Genomic DNA, 18,726 nt, shown 5'->3' with positions numbered 1-18,726 from the left:
CAGAATCCAACTTCCAAACTGGAATAATGGGATACATACAGGTTTACACAAAAACCCAAAGCCAGTTTACAAAATGGAAAAGTAGATACCGTGGACACCCACAATGCACATGGAACTCAAAGTTAACAAAGTTGGAGGAGTGGAGGATTTGAACAGAGAAATATTTAGCAATATCTTTAGAGAAACAGAAAGACTATAATAACAAATGCAAGTCCAACAAACAAAAATAGAATCTGAAGGCTTAACTGGAATGCACTCACCAAGTATCAAAGTATATCCTATTGAGATTCACAATAGATATAGAGAAATAAACGGAACCGACACAATCCTAAATATGCAATAAAGGGAACCTCCCATGTGACTATTATACTCCTCCCTGTATAGCTCTCATGTGACTTTACAAAGGAAGGAAGTTGAATGCAAGCAAGCTTAGGCTTGTCTATCGAAAAGTCTATCGAAAATAAAGGAGTAACCCGACCTAGCCCGCCTAGCATGCCTGGGATGGGAGAGCCTTCCTTAGTAGTAGATACCTTACCCATCGGAAATAAATGAGTAACCCGAGACAAACCCACAGACAAAGGTACCAAGAGACAAGCAGACCTAGTTTTGTAGCCTGTGTGAAGGCAGATTATAAAAGGCCCCAAGTACAGTGAGATTGCAGAGGCAAACAAACAAGAGACATTCAAACAATCACATGCGAATACTATTCATCAATTCAATTAATGGATTACCTGTAAAAAAATTCAGAACTTACAGGCCAAAAAACTGTAAACAAAGCAATGTTCAGTAGCATATCCTACAGCACAGGGCTCTGGTAATAAAGAGTACCTGGAGCCGAAGCGCGAAATAACAAGCCGTAATGACCAAATCATGTATAAGCTCATTATATAAGAAGAAAATTACGTTACACGTAGCCCCACGCTGCATGTAGAATGTCACCTGGAAGGAATGGAATGTCTACGCGCAACAAATGTTAAGCATAACCCCTGAATCACCCCAACCCACGTCAAATCAGCTAACCTGATGGTCCAATGAAAATACGTTCCGAATTTCTTATAACGCTAGGTCTTCCTTCTCAACCGCATTTGCCACCCCGCTGTCAGTCCCGTCTCCGCCAAACACAGTTAATGTAGAACTGCTGCTGTCATGACCTGCAACTGAGCCCTAGCAGACCTCGGATCTTCCACTGTGCAAGCCTGAGGCTGACCCCGTCAAAGGCAATGTTTCGGTTCTTTCCCCAGTGAGGCAGAGCTCCATATTTCATGAGCGCCATTTGCTCAATTTCCTCCAACACATCTTCATACAGTCTGGGACTGTTGGGATCCTTGGCCCGATAGTACGTCATTTCGATGTCTACTGAATCCTCTTCTTTTCCCAAATAAGCACTCGAAGCTTTTACATAACGCATAAGAAAACCAGAGTACAGCTCAACCCCACACAGGCCGCTCGGAATGGTGTCCCGGAGCTTCTTTACGTCGGAAAGAAATTGTCCGATCTTGGACATGCTGATACTGAGTCCGATCTGAAAGAAGAATAATCCGTTGATCCGAGGATCCCATGGGCACGCTGTCAGCAGTTCGTCTCACTCATCCTGAGGCCCTGTGGCCCTCATATTGATCCATACGCTCTGCCCCCGCCACCGCCACCGTACGCCCCTCCGCCTCCGCCACGCCCACATCCACACCCAGGAACTGATCCGTATGCACCAGCTTCTCCGCCAGGGCCTCCATTTACTCCTGGGCCTGATCCGTATGCACGCCTCCATTTCACCCATTCGCGCCCACAACCAGGAAACCCTAAAGGCTCTCTCTGCAAAATATTTTCCTTGCAACCAGGGGGTTTCCTTGCACGTTTCACCTCCGTATTTCATGCAAGTCGACTGACCGTGTTTATCAATATTTTCAGATGTACACAGCATGCCCTTTACATTTTCATGAAAAGGGATTCATACAAGTTACAAGGACAGGCCCATTGGGTCTATAGTTGAGATTTTCCTATCATATTAAAAAACCCAGTCTAGGATCTGACTAGATAAAGTAGAATGAACTTATCAATTCTATGTGAATCTAAATAACTACAAATGTGTAGGGCTGTAAGCATGGGTGCCCCCTCATTATTAGAAAAAAAAAAGCAAGGAAAACTAATGATATATGTAGCTACAGGAGGTTTCAAACACAGAGAAATGACACTGCCTCGTACATCTAGTTATTGATCTTAGGTTAAGGACATTGTCATGTCCTCTGCGGAAGAAACACAACGTGCCCTTTTCTAGGATCTGCTCCCTGACTAGATAAAGTAGAATTATCAATAGTCTGCTTAACTATTGGGAACATATGGGGAAGGCAGTTTTTTTATCAAGGCCAATTCAAATCATTAGTAAAAGAGTTTCAGACTTAAGCTTATTCAATCACATTAATAGTTAACAGCAAGGATATCAAAGAAGATAAACTAAGAAATCAATCACTTGCCCACATAAACTCAATTTTATGTGAATCTAAATAACTGCAAATGTGCAGGGCACGTGTATGAATAAGTGAAAAAGGAAGTAAGGGAACACGGGTATGAAGCAAACAATGACAGCTATTCTCGATTTTAATGGACTTGGGAGATCCTCTAGATGTATACAACTCATATTAGAGGTGTACCCTAAAGCAGGAATACTGTATTGCTTTATTTTTCATAAAGATGAGCAAGCTGGCCGCAATGAGCCTTGCCTTGTTTGGTGGGTTGGACAATGGGAATATGCACCTTAAAGCAGGAATACTGCAACAAGAAACAACTAATGAAGCACACACCTTGTGATACGAAATAAGTATGTAACAGTTAGAGAACCAAACAAACAAACAATCAATTCGAAAAACTATACTTGTATGGGGAAAAAGTACAAGAAATCCCTATACTGCAAAGAGTCAAGTTGGAACAGCAATGGATCCAAACAGTACAAAATTAGAATAGTACAACACAGTTTTCTTGGTATATATAATATAAAGTGGAAATCTTTGCTATTTTATTTTATGGATATATTTACATTGAAAAATAAGAAAAAGAAAACCAATATATAGATTGAGATCACGATATTCAAAATAAAGTGAATGAATAACAGGTATTAAAGAAAAGAAAATACAAAATTGAATTAACAATCAGCTAGTCATTCAAGGTCGAAACCTTGAAATTTTGTAGAGCATAAGCTATGGAAAAAATGAATAAATTTATCAAAATATGAGAGGCTTATAAAGAAAAGAGTATATAGAAGAACAAGTTCATATCAATAAAATAATAGCTAGATCTTAATAGCAGGTCTCTGTGAAGACCATTGACCAATTCTAAGACAAAAACTACAGAGCTTTATAATGAGCTTGACTGATTGATTACAGTAGCTTTACAGTAGCTGTTTCACCGGCATGGCATAACTATAAAGGCCTCATACATCTACTTACAGAACTCACAATGCGAGAATCTATTGATAGGAAACATCCTAGAAAACCCACAGCTACTTTCCAAACGGGAAAGTAGATACATAGACATCCACAAAGCAAGCCCACAGCCAGCTTCCAAAATGAAAAAGTGAAACAGGAAATTCACACAAAGCCCAAAGCCAGCTTCCAAAACGGAAAAGTGGCACAAAACCCAAAGCCAGCTTCCAATGGCAGAGAGTGGATAAATAATACTACACATGAACACACACAGATGCACACAGCTGGCCAGAATCCAACTTCCAAACTGGAATAATGGGATACATACAGGTTTACACAAAAACCCAAAGCCAGTTTACAAAATGGAAAAGTAGATACCGTGGACACCCACAATGCACATGGAACTCAAAGTTAACAAAGTTGGAGGAGTGGAGGATTTGAACAGAGAAATATTTAGCAATATCTTTAGAGAAACAGAAAGACTATAACAACAAATGCAAGTCCAACAAACAACAATAGAATCTGAAGGCTTAACTGGAATGCACTCACCAAGTATCAAACCATATCCTATTGAGATTCACAAGAGATATAGAGAAATAAACGGAACCGACACAATCCTAATTATGCAATAAAGGGAACCTCTCATGTGACTATTATACTCCTCCCTGTATAGCTCTCATGTGACTTCACAAAGGAAGGAAGTTGAATGCAAGCAAGCTTAGGCTTGTCTATCGAAAAGTCTATCGAAAATAAAGGAGTAACCCGACCTAGCCCGCCTAGCATGCATGGGATGGGAGAGCCTTCCTTAGTAGTAGATACCTTACCCATCGGAAATAAATGAGTAACCCGAGACAAACCAACAGACAAAGGTACCAAGAGACAAGCAGACCTAGTTTTGTAGCCTGTGTGAAGGCAGATTATAGAAGGCCCCAAGTACAGTGAGATTGCAGAGGCAAACAAACAAGAGACATTCAAACAATCACATGCGAATACTATTCATCAATTCAATTAATGGATTACCTGTAAAAAAATTCAGAACTTACAGGCCAAAAAACTGTAAACAAAGCAATGTTCAGTAGCATATCCTACAGCACAGGGCTCTGGTAATAAAGAGTACCTGGAGCCGAAGCGCGAAATAACAAGCCGTAATGACCAAATCATGTATAAGCTCATTATATAAGAAGAAAATTACGTTACACGTAGCCCCACGCTGCATGTAGAATGTCACCTGGAAGGAATGGAATGTCTACGCGCAACAAATGTTAAGCATAACCCCTGAATCACCCCAACCCACGTCAAATCAGCTAACCTGATGGTCCAATGAAAATACGTTCCGAATTTCTTATAACGCTAGGTCTTCCTTCTCAACCGCATTTGCCACCCCGCTGTCAGTCCCGTCTCCGCCAAACACAGTTAATGTAGAACTGTTGCTGTCATGACCTGCAACTGAGCCCTAGCAGACCTCGGATCTTCCACTGTGCAAGCCTGAGGCTGACCCCTTCAAAGGCAATGTTTCAGTTCTTTCCCCAGTGAGGCAGAGCTCCATATTTCACGAGAGCCATTTGCTCAATTTCCTCCAGCACATCTTCATACAGTCTGGGACTGTTGGGATCCTTGGCCCTATAGTACGTCATTTCGATGTCTACTGAGTCCTCTTCTTTTCCCAAATAAGCACTCGAAGCTTTTACATAACGCATTAGAAAACCAGAGTAGAGATCAACCCCACACAGGCCGCTCGGAATGGTGTACCGGAGCTTCTTTACGTCGGAAAGGAATTGTTCGATGTTGGACACGCTGATACTGAGTCCATTCTGAAATAAGAATAATCCTTTGACCCGAGGATCCCATGCGCACGCTGTCAGCAGTTCGTCTCACTCATCCTGAGGCCCTGTGGCCCTCATATTGATCCATACGCTCCGCCCCCGCCACCGCCACCGTACGCCCCTCCGCCTCCGCCACCGCCACGCCCACATCCACACCCAGGAACTGATCCGTATGCACCAGCTTCTCCGCCAGGGCCTCCATTTAATCCTGGGCCTGATCCGTATGCACGCCTCCATTTGACCCATTCGCGCCCACAACCAGGAAACCCTGAGGGCTCTCTCTGCAAAATATTTTCCTTGCAACCAGGGGGTTTCCTTGCACGTTTCACCTCCGTATTTCATGCAAGTCGACTGACCGTGTTTATCAATATTTTCAGATGTACACAGCATGCCCTTTACATTTTCATGAAAAGGGATTCATACAAGTTACAAGGACAGGCCCATTGGGTCTATAGTTGAGATTTTCCTATCATATTAAAAAACCCAGTCTAGGATCTGACTAGATAAAGTAGAATGAACTTATCAATTCTATGTGAATCTAAATAACTACAAATGTGTAGGGCTGTAAGCATGGGTGCCCCCTCATTATTAGAAAAAAAAAGCAAGGAAAACTAATGATATATGTAGCTACAGGAGGTTTCAAACACAGAGAAATGACACTGCCTCGTACATCTAGTTATTGATCTTAGGTTAAGGACATTGTCATGTCTTCTGCGGAAGAAACACAACGTGCCCTTTTCTAGGATCTGCTCCCTGACTAGATAAAGTAGAATTATCAATAGTCTGCTTAACTATTGGGAACATATGGGGAAGGCAGTTTTTTTATCAAGGCCAATTCAAATCATTAGTAAAAGAGTTTCAGACTTAAGCTTATTCAATCACATTAATAGTTAACAGCAAGGATATCAAAGAAGATAAACTAAGAAATCAATCACTTGCCCACATAAACTCAATTTTATGTGAATCTAAATAACTGCAAATGTGCAGAGCACGTGTATGAATAAGTGAAAAAGGAAGTAAGGGAACACGGGTATGAAGCAAACAATGACAGCTATTCTCGATTTTAATGGACTTGGGAGATCCTCTAGATGTATACAACTCATATTAGAGGTGTACCCTAAAGCAGGAATACTGTATTGCTTTATTTTTCATAAAGATGAGCAAGCTGGCCGCAATGAGCCTTGCCTTGTTTGGTGGGTTGGACAATGGGAATATGCACCTTAAAGCAGGAATACTGCAACAAGAAACAACTAATGAAGCACACACCTTGTGATACGAAATAAGTATGTAACAGTTAGAGAACCAAACAAACAAACAATCAATTCGAAAAACTATACTTGTATGGGGAAAAAGTACAAGAAATCCCTATACTGCAAAGAGTCAAGTTGGAACAGCAATGGATCCAAACAGTACAAAATTAGAATAGTACAACACAGTTTTCTTGGTATATATAATATAAAGTGGAAATCTTTGCTATTTTATTTTATGGATATATTTACATTGAAAAATAAGAAAAAGAAAACCAATATATAGATTGAGATCACGATATTCAAAATAAAGTGAATGAATAACAGGTATTAAAGAAAAGAAAATACAAAATTGAATTAACAATCAGCTAGTCATTCAAGGTCGAAACCTTGAAATTTTGTAGAGCATAAGCTATGGAAAAAATGAATAAATTTAACAAAATATGAGAGGCTTATAAAGAAAAGAGTATATAGAAGAACAAGTTCATATCAATAAAATAATAGCTAGATCTTAATAGCAGGTCTCTGTGAAGACCATTGACCAATTCTAAGACAAAAACTACAGAGCTTTATAATGAGCTTGACTGATTGATTACAGTAGCTTTACAGTAGCTGTTTCACCGGCATGGCATAACTATAAAGGCCTCATACATCTACTTACAGAACTCACAATGCGAGAATCTATTGATAGGAAACATCCTAGAAAACCCACAGCTACTTTCCAAATGGGAAAGTAGATACATAGACATCCACAAAGCAAGCCCACAGCCAGCTTCCAAAATGAAAAAGTGAAACAGGAAATTCACACAAAGCCCAAAGCCAGCTTCCAAAACGGAAAAGTGGCACAAAACCCAAAGCCAGCTTCCAATGGCAGAGAGTGGATAAATAATACTACACATGAACACACACAGATGCACACAGCTGGCCAGAATCCAACTTCCAAACTGGAATAATGGGATACATACAGGTTTACACAAAAACCCAAAGCCAGTTTACAAAATGGAAAAGTAGATACCGTGGACACCCACAATGCACATGGAACTCAAAGTTAACAAAGTTGGAGGAGTGGAAGATTTGAAGAGAGAAATATTTAGCAATATCTTTAGAGAAACAGAAAGACTATAATAACAAATGCAAGTCCAACAAACAAAAATAGAATCTGAAGGCTTAACTGGAATGCACTCACCAAGTATCAAAGTATATCCTATTGAGATTCACAATAGATATAGAGAAATAAACGGAATCGACACAATCCTAAATATGCAATAAAGGGAACCTCCCATGTGACTATTATACTCCTCCCTGTATAGCTCTCATGTGACTTTACAAAGGAAGGAAGTTGAATGCAAGCAAGCTTAGGCTTGTCTATCGAAAAGTCTATCGAAAATAAAGGAGTAACCCGACCTAGCCCGCCTAGCATGCCTGGGATGGGAGAGCCTTCCTTAGTAGTAGATACCTTACCCATCGGAAATAAATGAGTAACCCGAGACAAACCCACAGACAAAGGTACCAAGAGACAAGCAGACCTAGTTTTGTAGCCTGTGTGAAGGCAGATTATAGAAGGCCCCAAGTACAGTGAGATTGCAGAGGCAAACAAACAAGAGACATTCAAACAATCACATGCGAATACTATTCATCAATTCAATTAATGGATTACCTGTAAAAAAATTCAGAACTTACAGGCCAAAAAACTGTAAACAAAGCAATGTTCAGTAGCATATCCTACAGCACAGGGCTCTGGTAATAAAGAGTACCTGGAGCCGAAGCGCGAAATAACAAGCCGTAATGACCAAATCATGTATAAGCTCATTATATAAGAAGAAAATTACGTTACACGTAGCCCCACGCTGCATGTAGAATGTCACCTGGAAGGAATGGAATGTCTACGCGCAACAAATGTTAAGCATAACCCCTGAATCACCCCAACCCACGTCAAATCAGCTAACCTGATGGTCCAATGAAAATACGTTCCGAATTTCTTATAACGCTAGGTCTTCCTTCTCAACCGCATTTGCCACCCCGCTGTCAGTCCCGTCTCCGCCAAACACAGTTAATGTAGAACTGCTGCTGTCATGACCTGCAACTGAGCCCTAGCAGACCTCGGATCTTCCACTGTGCAAGCCTGAGGCTGACCCCTTCAAAGGCAATGTTTCGGTTCTTTCCCCAGTGAGGCAGAGCTCCATATTTCACGAGAGCCATTTGCTCAATTTCCTCCAGCACATCTTCATACAGTCTGGGACTGTTGGGATCCTTGGCCCTATAGTACGTCATTTTGATGTCTACTGAGTCCTCTTCTTTTCCCAAATAAGCACTCGAAGCTTTTACATAACGCATTAGAAAACCAGAGTAGAGATCAACCCCACACAGGCCGCTCGGAATGGTGTACCGGAGCTTCTTTACGTCGGAAAGGAATTGTCCGATGTTGGACACGCTGATACTGAGTCCATTCTGAAATAAGAATAATCCTTTGACCCGAGGATCCCATGCGCACGCTGTCAGCAGTTCGTCTCACTCATCCTGAGGCCCTGTGGCCCTCATATTGATCCATACGCTCCGCCCCCGCCACCGCCACCGTACGCCCCTCCGCCTCTGCCACCGCCACGCCCACATCCACACCCAGGAACTGATCCGTATGCACCAGCTTCTCCGCCAGGGCCTCCATTTAATCCTGGGCCTGATCCGTATGCACGCCTCCATTTGACCCATTCGCGCCCACAACCAGGAAACCCTGAGGGCTCTCTCTGCAAAATATTTTCCTTGCAACCAGGGGGTTTCCTTGCACGTTTCACCTCCGTATTTCATGCAAGTCGACTGACCGTGTTTATCAATATTTTCAGATGTACACAGCATGCCCTTTACATTTTCATGAAAAGGGATTCATACAAGTTACAAGGACAGGCCCATTGGGTCTATAGTTGAGATTTTCCTATCATATTAAAAAACCCAGTCTAGGATCTGACTAGATAAAGTAGAATGAACTTATCAATTCTATGTGAATCTAAATAACTACAAATGTGTAGGGCTGTAAGCATGGGTGCCCCCTCATTATTAGAAAAAAAAAGCAAGGAAAACTAATGATATATGTAGCTACAGGAGGTTTCAAACACAGAGAAATGACACTGCCTCGTACATCTAGTTATTGATCTTAGGTTAAGGACATTGTCATGTCCTCTGCGGAAGAAACACAACGTGCCCTTTTCTAGGATCTGCTCCCTGACTAGATAAAGTAGAATTATCAATAGTCTGCTTAACTATTGGGAACATATGGGGAAGGCAGTTTTTTTATCAAGGCCAATTCAAATCATTAGTAAAAGAGTTTCAGACTTAAGCTTATTCAATCACATTAATAGTTAACAGCAAGGATATCAAAGAAGATAAACTAAGAAATCAATCACTTGCCCACATAAACTCAATTTTATGTGAATCTAAATAACTGCAAATGTGCAGGGCACGTGTATGAATAAGTGAAAAAGGAAGTAAGGGAACACGGGTATGAAGCAAACAATGACAGCTATTCTCGATTTTAATGGACTTGGGAGATCCTCTAGATGTATACAACTCATATTAGAGGTGTACCCTAAAGCAGGAATACTGTATTGCTTTATTTTTCATAAAGATGAGCAAGCTGGCCGCAATGAGCCTTGCCTTGTTTGGTGGGTTGGACAATGGGAATATGCACCTTAAAGCAGGAATACTGCAACAAGAAACAACTAATGAAGCACACACCTTGTGATACGAAATAAGTATGTAACAGTTAGAGAACCAAACAAACAAACAATCAATTCGAAAAACTATACTTGTATGGGGAAAAAGTACAAGAAATCCCTATACTGCAAAGAGTCAAGTTGGAACAGCAATGGATCCAAACAGTACAAAATTAGAATAGTACAACACAGTTTTCTTGGTATATATAATATAAAGTGGAAATCTTTGCTATTTTATTTTATGGATATATTTACATTGAAAAATAAGAAAAAGAAAACCAATATATAGATTGAGATCACGATATTCAAAATAAAGTGAATGAATAACAGGTATTAAAGAAAAGAAAATACAAAATTGAATTAACAATCAGCTAGTCATTCAAGGTCGAAACCTTGAAATTTTGTAGAGCATAAGCTATGGAAAAAATGAATAAATTTAACAAAATATGAGAGGCTTATAAAGAAAAGAGTATATAGAAGAACAAGTTCATATCAATAAAATAATAGCTAGATCTTAATAGCAGGTCTCTGTGAAGACCATTGACCAATTCTAAGACAAAAACTACAGAGCTTTATAATGAGCTTGACTGATTGATTACAGTAGCTTTACAGTAGCTGTTTCACAGGCATGGCATAACTATAAAGGCCTCATACATCTACTTACAGAACTCACAATGCGAGAATCTATTGATAGGAAACATCCTAGAAAACCCACAGCTACTTTCCAAACGGGAAAGTAGATACATAGACATCCACAAAGCAAGCCCACAGCCAGCTTCCAAAATGAAAAAGTGAAACAGGAAATTCATACAAAGCCCAAAGCCAGCTTCCAAAACGGAAAAGTGGCACAAAACCCAAAGCCAGCTTCCAATGGCAGAGAGTGGATAAATAATACTACACATGAACACACACAGATGCACACAGCTGGCCAGAATCCAACTTCCAAACTGGAATAATGGGATACATACAGGTTTACACAAAAACCCAAAGCCAGTTTACAAAATGGAAAAGTAGATACCGTGGACACCCACAATGCACATGGAACTCAAAGTTAACAAAGTTGGAGGAGTGGAGGATTTGAACAGAGAAATATTTAGCAATATCTTTAGAGAAACAGAAAGACTATAATAACAAATGCAAGTCCAACAAACAAAAATAGAATCTGAAGGCTTAACTGGAATGCACTCACCAAGTATCAAAGTATATCCTATTGAGATTCACAATAGATATAGAGAAATAAACGGAACCGACACAATCCTAAATATGCAATAAAGGGAACCTCCCATGTGACTATTATACTCCTCCCTGTATAGCTCTCATGTGACTTTACAAAGGAAGGAAGTTGAATGCAAGCAAGCTTAGGCTTGTCTATCGAAAAGTCTATCGAAAATAAAGGAGTAACCCGACCTAGCCCGCCTAGCATGCCTGGGATGGGAGAGCCTTCCTTAGTAGTAGATACCTTACCCATCGGAAATAAATGAGTAACCCGAGACAAACCCACAGACAAAGGTACCAAGAGACAAGCAGACCTAGTTTTGTAGCCTGTGTGAAGGCAGATTATAGAAGGCCCCAAGTACAGTGAGATTGCAGAGGCAAACAAACAAGAGACATTCAAACAATCACATGCGAATACTATTCATCAATTCAATTAATGGATTACCTGTAAAAAAATTCAGAACTTACAGGCCAAAAAACTGTAAACAAAGCAATGTTCAGTAGCATATCCTACAACACAGGGCTCTGGTAATAAAGAGTACCTGGAGCCGAAGCGCGAAATAACAAGCCGTAATGACCAAATCATGTATAAGCTCATTATATAAGAAGAAAATTACGTTACACGTAGCCCCACGCTGCATGTAGAATGTCACCTGGAAGGAATGGAATGTCTACGCGCAACAAATGTTAAGCATAACCCCTGAATCACCCCAACCCACGTCAAATCAGCTAACCTGATGGTCCAATGAAAATACGTTCCGAATTTCTTATAACGCTAGGTCTTCCTTCTCAACCGCATTTGCCACCCCGTTGTCAGTCTCGTCTCCGCCAAACACAGTTAATGTAGAACTGCTGCTGTCATGACCTGCAACTGAGCCCTAGCAGACCTCGGATCTTCCACTGTGCAAGCCTGAGGCTGACCCCTTCAAAGGCAATGTTTCGGTTCTTTCCCCAGTGAGGCAGAGCTCCATATTTCACGAGAGCCATTTGCTCAATTTCCTCCAGCACATCTTCATACAGTCTGGGACTGTTGGGATCCTTGGCCCGATAGTACGTCATTTCGATGTCTACTGAGTCCTCTTCTTTTCCCAAATAAGCACTCGAAGCTTTTACATAACGCATTAGAAAACCAGAGTAGAGTTCAACCCCACACAGGCTGCTCGGAATGGTGTACCGGAGCTTCTTTACGTCGGAAAGGAATTGTCCGATGTTGGACACGCTGATACTGAGTCCATTCTGAAATAAGAATAATCCTTTGACCCGAGGATCCCATGCGCACGCTGTCAGCAGTTCGTCTCACTCATCCTGAGGCCCTGTGGCCCTCATATTGATCCATACGCTCCGCCCCCGCCACCGCCACCGTACGCCCCTCCGCCTCCGCCACCGCCACGCCCACATCCACACCCAGGAACTGATCCGTATGCACCAGCTTCTCCGCAGGGCCTCCATTTAATCCTGGGCCTGATCCGTATGCACGCCTCCATTTGACCCATTCGCGCCCACAACCAGGAAACCCTAAAGGCTCTCTCTGCAAAATATTTTCCTTGCAACCAGGGGGTTTCCTTGCACGTTTCACCTCCGTATTTCATGCAAGTCGACTGACCGTGTTTATCAATATTTTCAGATGTACACAGCATGCCCTTTACATTTTCATGAAAAGGGATTCATACAAGTTACAAGGACAGGCCCATTGGGTCTATAGTTGAGATTTTCCTATCATATTAAAAAACCCAGTCTAGGATCTGACTAGATAAAGTAGAATGAACTTATCAATTCTATGTGAATCTAAATAACTACAAATGTGTAGGGCTGTAAGCATGGGTGCCCCCTCATTATTAGAAAAAAAAAGCAAGGAAAACTAATGATATATGTAGCTACATGAGGTTTCAAACACAGAGAAATGACACTGCCTCGTACATCTAGTTATTGATCTTAGGTTAAGGACATTGTCATGTCCTCTGCGGAAGAAACACAACGTGCCCTTTTCTAGGATCTGCTCCCTGACTAGATAAAGTAGAATTATCAATAGTTGCTTAACTATTGGGAACATATGGGGAAGGCAGTTTTTTTATCAAGGCCAATTCAAATCATTAGTAAAAGAGTTTCAGACTTAAGCTTATTCAATCACATTAATAGTTAACAGCAAGGATATCAAAGAAGATAAACTAAGAAATCAATCACTTGCCCACATAAACTCAATTTTATGTGAATCTAAATAACTGCAAATGTGCAGGGCACGTGTATGAATAAGTGAAAAAGGAAGTAAGGGAACACGGGTATGAAGCAAACAATGACAGCTATTCTCGATTTTAATGGACTTGGGAGATCCTCTAGATGTATACAACTCATATTAGAGGTGTACCCTAAAGCAGGAATACTGTATTGCTTTATTTTTCATAAAGATGAGCAAGCTGGCCGCAATGAGCCTTGCCTTGTTTGGTGGGTTGGACAATGGGAATATGCACCTTAAAGCAGGAATACTGCAACAAGAAACAACTAATGAAGCACACACCTTGTGATACGAAATAAGTATGTAACAGTTAGAGAACCAAACAAACAAACAATCAATTCGAAAAACTATACTTGTATGGGGAAAAAGTACAAGAAATCCCTATACTGCAAAGAGTCAAGTTGGAACAGCAATGGATCCAAACAGTACAAAATTAGAATAGTACAACACAGTTTTCTTGGTATATATAATATAAAGTGGAAATCTTTGCTATTTTATTTTATGGATATATTTACATTGAAAAATAAGAAAAAGAAAACCAATATATAGATTGAGATCACGATATTCAAAATAAAGTGAATGAATAACAGGTATTAAAGAAAAGAAAATACAAAATTGAATTAACAATCAGCTAGTCATTCAAGGTCGAAACCTTGAAATTTTGTAGAGCATAAGCTATGGAAAAAATGAATAAATTTAACAAAATATGAGAGGCTTATAAAGAAAAGAGTATATAGAAGAACAAGTTCATATCAATAAAATAATAGCTAGATCTTAATAGCAGGTCTCTGTGAAGACCATTGACCAATTCTAAGACAAAAACTACAGAGCTTTATAATGAGCTTGACTGATTGATTACAGTAGCTTTACAGTAGCTGTTTCACCGGCATGGCATAACTATAAAGGCCTCATACATCTACTTACAGAACTCACAATGCGAGAATCTATTGATAGGAAACATCCTAGAAAACCCACAGCTACTTTCCAAACGGGAAAGTAGATACATAGACATCCACAAAGCAAGCCCACAGCCAGCTTCCAAAATGAAAAAGTGAAACAGGAAATTCACACAAAGCCCAAAGCCAGCTTCCAAAACAGAAAAGTGGCACAAAACCCAAAGCCAGCTTCCAATGGCAGAGAGTGGATAAATAATACTACACATGAACAAACACAGATGCACACAGCTGGCCAGAATCCAACTTCCAAACTGGAATAATGGGATACATACAGGTTTACACAAAAACCCAAAGCCAGTTTACAAAATGGAAAAGTAGATACCGTGGACACCCACAATGCACATGGAACTCAAAGTTAACAAAGTTGGAGGAGTGGAGGATTTGAACAGAGAAATATTTAGCAATATCTTTAGAGAAACAGAAAGACTATAATAACAAATGCAAGTCCAACAAACAAAAATAGAATCTGAAGGCTTAACTGGAATGCACTCACCAAGTATCAAAGTATATCCTATTGAGATTCACAATAGATATAGAGAAATAAACGGAACCGACACAATCCTAAATATGCAATAAAGGGAACCTCCCATGTGACTATTATACTCCTCCCTGTATAGCTCTCATGTGACTTTACAAAGGAAGGAAGTTGAATGCAAGCAAGCTTAGGCTTGTCTATCGAAAAGTCTATCGAAAATAAAGGAGTAACCCGACCTAGCCCGCCTAGCATGCCTGGGATGGGAGAGCCTTCCTTAGTAGTAGATACCTTACCCATCGGAAATAAATGAGTAACCCGAGACAAACCCACAGACAAAGGTACCAAGAGACAAGCAGACCTAGTTTTGTAGCCTGTGTGAAGGCAGATTATAGAAGGCCCCAAGTACAGTGAGATTGCAGAGGCAAACAAACAAGAGACATTCAAACAATCACATGCGAATACTATTCATCAATTCAATTAATGGATTACCTGTAAAAAAATTCAGAACTTACAGGCCAAAAAACTGTAAACAAAGCAATGTTCAGTAGCATATCCTACAGCACAGGGCTCTGGTAATAAAGAGTACCTGGAGCCGAAGCGCGAAATAACAAGCCGTAATGACCAAATCATGTATAAGCTCATTATATAAGAAGAAAATTACGTTACACGTAGCCCCACGCTGCATGTAGAATGTCACCTGGAAGGAATGGAATGTCTACGTGCAACAAATGTTAAGCATAACCCCTGAATCACCCCAACCCACGTCAAATCGGCTAACCTGATGGTCCAATGAAAATACGTTCCGAATTTCTTATAACGCTAGGTCTTCCTTCTCAACCGCATTTGCCACCCCGCTGCCAGTCCCGTCTCCGCCAAACACAGTTAATGTAGAACTGCTGCTGTCATGACCTGCAACTGAGCCCTAGCAGACCTCGGATCTTCCACTGTGCAAGCCTGAGGCTGACCCCTTCAAAGGCAATGTTTCGGTTCTTTCCCCAGTGAGGCAGAGCTCCATATTTCACGAGAGCCATTTGCTCAATTTCCTCCAGCACATCTTCATACAGTCTGGGACTGTTGCGATCCTTGGCCCTATAGTACGTCATTTCGATGTCTACTGAGTCCTCTTCTTTTCCCAAATAAGCACTCGAAGCTTTTACATAACGCATTAGAAAACCAGAGTAGAGATCAACCCCACACAGGCCGCTCGGAATGGTGTACCGGAGCTTCTTTACGTCGGAAAGGAATTGTCCGATTTTGGACACGCTGATACTGAGTCCATTCTGAAATAAGAATAATCCTTTGACCCGAGGATCCCATGCGCACGCTGTCAGCAGTTCGTCTCACTTATCCTGAGGCCCTGTGGCCCTCATATTGATCCATACGCTCCGCCCCCGCCACCGCCACCGTACGCCCCTCCGCCTCCGCCACCGCCACGCCCACATCCACACCCAGGAACTGATCCGTATGCACCAGCTTCTCCGCCAGGGCCTCCATTTAATCCTGGGCCTGATCCGTATGCACGCCTCCATTTGACCCATTCGCGCCCACAACCAGGAAACCCTGAGGGCTCTCTCTGCAAAATATTTTCCTTGCAACCAGGGGGTTTCCTTGCACGTTTCACCTCCGTATTTCATGCAAGTCGACTCACCGTGTTTATCAATATTTTCAGATGTATATCACCATGGCCAACCGCTGCAAAATCTAGGGTTCGATGCCGAGCAGGCTAATTCTAACCCTAGTTTAGTGCCGCCGCAGTATGTCCATCCAAAACGAGCCAGCCCTAGATTATAATCACACAGGTTCGAGGGTATCCATGTTCAATAACTATGTGCAGACCCCGACACCTGCGAAAGAACAAACACCGGACCAACGCCTGTAAAGGAGGCAGAGCCCATGGCGTTAAAGAAGTAAGGGTGAGTGTGAAGAACCGGTGGTAGACTTAACATTAAACGTTAACAAATTAATGCCAGCATTAAAACTAAACCGCACACCGTCAAGCGCACATGATGGTCGTTAAATATCAGTTTACCATATGCTCCGGCCTCTTCCGCCTCGGGAAGAGGCCAAATAAGATGAGAAAGGTGAACCGCCGAATCCGACTTTGGTTAGGTGCAGAGAACACCTCACAAGACTTTAGCATAAGGGCGGTATAAGCGACAGGGAAAGCACCGAACTAATGTTAAGTCGGCCCAAAACGATTACAATAGTCCCTGCCGGATGCCAGATGGCAGGGACTAATAAGGTTACCAATAACAACGAAAATTTAATCTCAAAATAAATTTAATAAGGTTACCAATAACAACGAAAATTTAATCTCAAAATAAATTTAATAAGGATAAGGTTGCCCATAACAACGAAAGTGGCTGGAAAGAGCTTCGGTAGAAGAGTCGTTCAGCATCTTTATTTATTTCAATGGTAGATTTTGGAAGTAACTTAGAATGCCATCTGTTTGACCTTGATATTGTGAGTTGGATTTTAGAAGTACCTCAGAATCCGGTTGCCCATAACAACGAAAGTGGCTGGAAAGAGCTTCGGTAGAAGAGTCATTCAGCATCTTTATTTATTTCAATGGTAGATTTTGGAAGTAACTTAGAATGCCATCTGTTTGACCTTGATATTGTGAGTTGGATTTTAGAAGTACCTCAGAATCCGGTTGCCCATAACAACGAATGTGGCTGGAAAGAGCTTCGGTAGAAGAGTCATTCAGCATCTTTATTTATTTCAATGGTAGATTTTGGAAGTAACTTAGAATGCCATATGTTTGACCTTGATATTGTGAGTTGGATTTTAGAAGTAAGTACCTCAGAATCCGGTTGCCCATAACAACGAAAGTGGCTGGAAAGAGCTTCGGTAGAAGAGTCATTCAGCATCTTTATTTATTTCAATGGTAGATTATGGAAGTATCTTAGAATGCCATGTGTTTGACCTTGACCTTGATATTGTGCGTTGGATTTTAGAAGTACCTTAGAATCCGGTTGCCCATAACAACGAAAGTGGCTGGAAAGAGCTTCGGTAGAAGAGTCATTCAGCATCTTTATTTATTTCAATGGTAGATTTTGGAAGTATCTTAGAATGCCATGTGTTTGACCTTGATATTGTGCGTTGGATTTTAGAAGTACCTTAGAATCCCATATGTTTGACCTTGATTTTGTGCTTTCGATTTTGGACGAGCGTCAAAATCTGAAATCCAGATGAGTTCAGTGGAATGCACATAAGACTCCTACTCTCAATTTGAATTCATAGCTACGTTTGTGAACAGACTTCGGCTTTTGCTGGTTTTGCTGTCCGCTCCTAACCATGAAATTCCTAGTACCATATCATTTGTTCTGCGCGACATTATATACCATCATCATCCATGTGGTTTCTGTAGTTGTTGCCGAAGAGGTGAAGGCAGGATCGATCCTCAGACCTTCGGACAAAGGACCCTTCTGGCAGTCACCCAACAACAACTTCAGCTTTGGATTTTACAACAGCGGAAACGAGGGACTCTACGTTTTGGGCATCACCTTTGCCAATATAAATGACACCACTCTAGTATGGACTGCAGGCCCCCGTTCCGAAGTTGACAAAGGAGCACAGCTTCGATTCCAGAGCGATGGAGACCTCGTGTTATTCAATGGGATGGGCCGCCCTGTCTGGAAGAGCGATACTGCTAATAAAAGC

General features: G+C 41.2%; 1 pseudogene; it reads right to left on the bottom strand.

Annotated features, from left to right (window-relative positions):
* Positions 1-1,144: 1,144 nt before the first annotated feature.
* Positions 1,145-1,504, bottom strand: LOC149144878 (putative truncated L-gulonolactone oxidase 7, mitochondrial pseudogene; annotated as a pseudogene).
* Positions 1,505-18,726: the final 17,222 nt, after the last annotated feature.

This window comes from Pinus tabuliformis, chromosome X, assembly GCF_031772625.1.
Source record: "Pinus tabuliformis cultivar Carrire ecotype Pingquan chromosome X, CPIR1, whole genome shotgun sequence".
Lineage (NCBI taxonomy): Eukaryota > Viridiplantae > Streptophyta > Pinopsida > Pinales > Pinaceae > Pinus > Pinus tabuliformis.
Note: the sequence above shows the minus strand (reverse complement) of the source record. Positions and strands in the feature narration are given on the sequence as shown.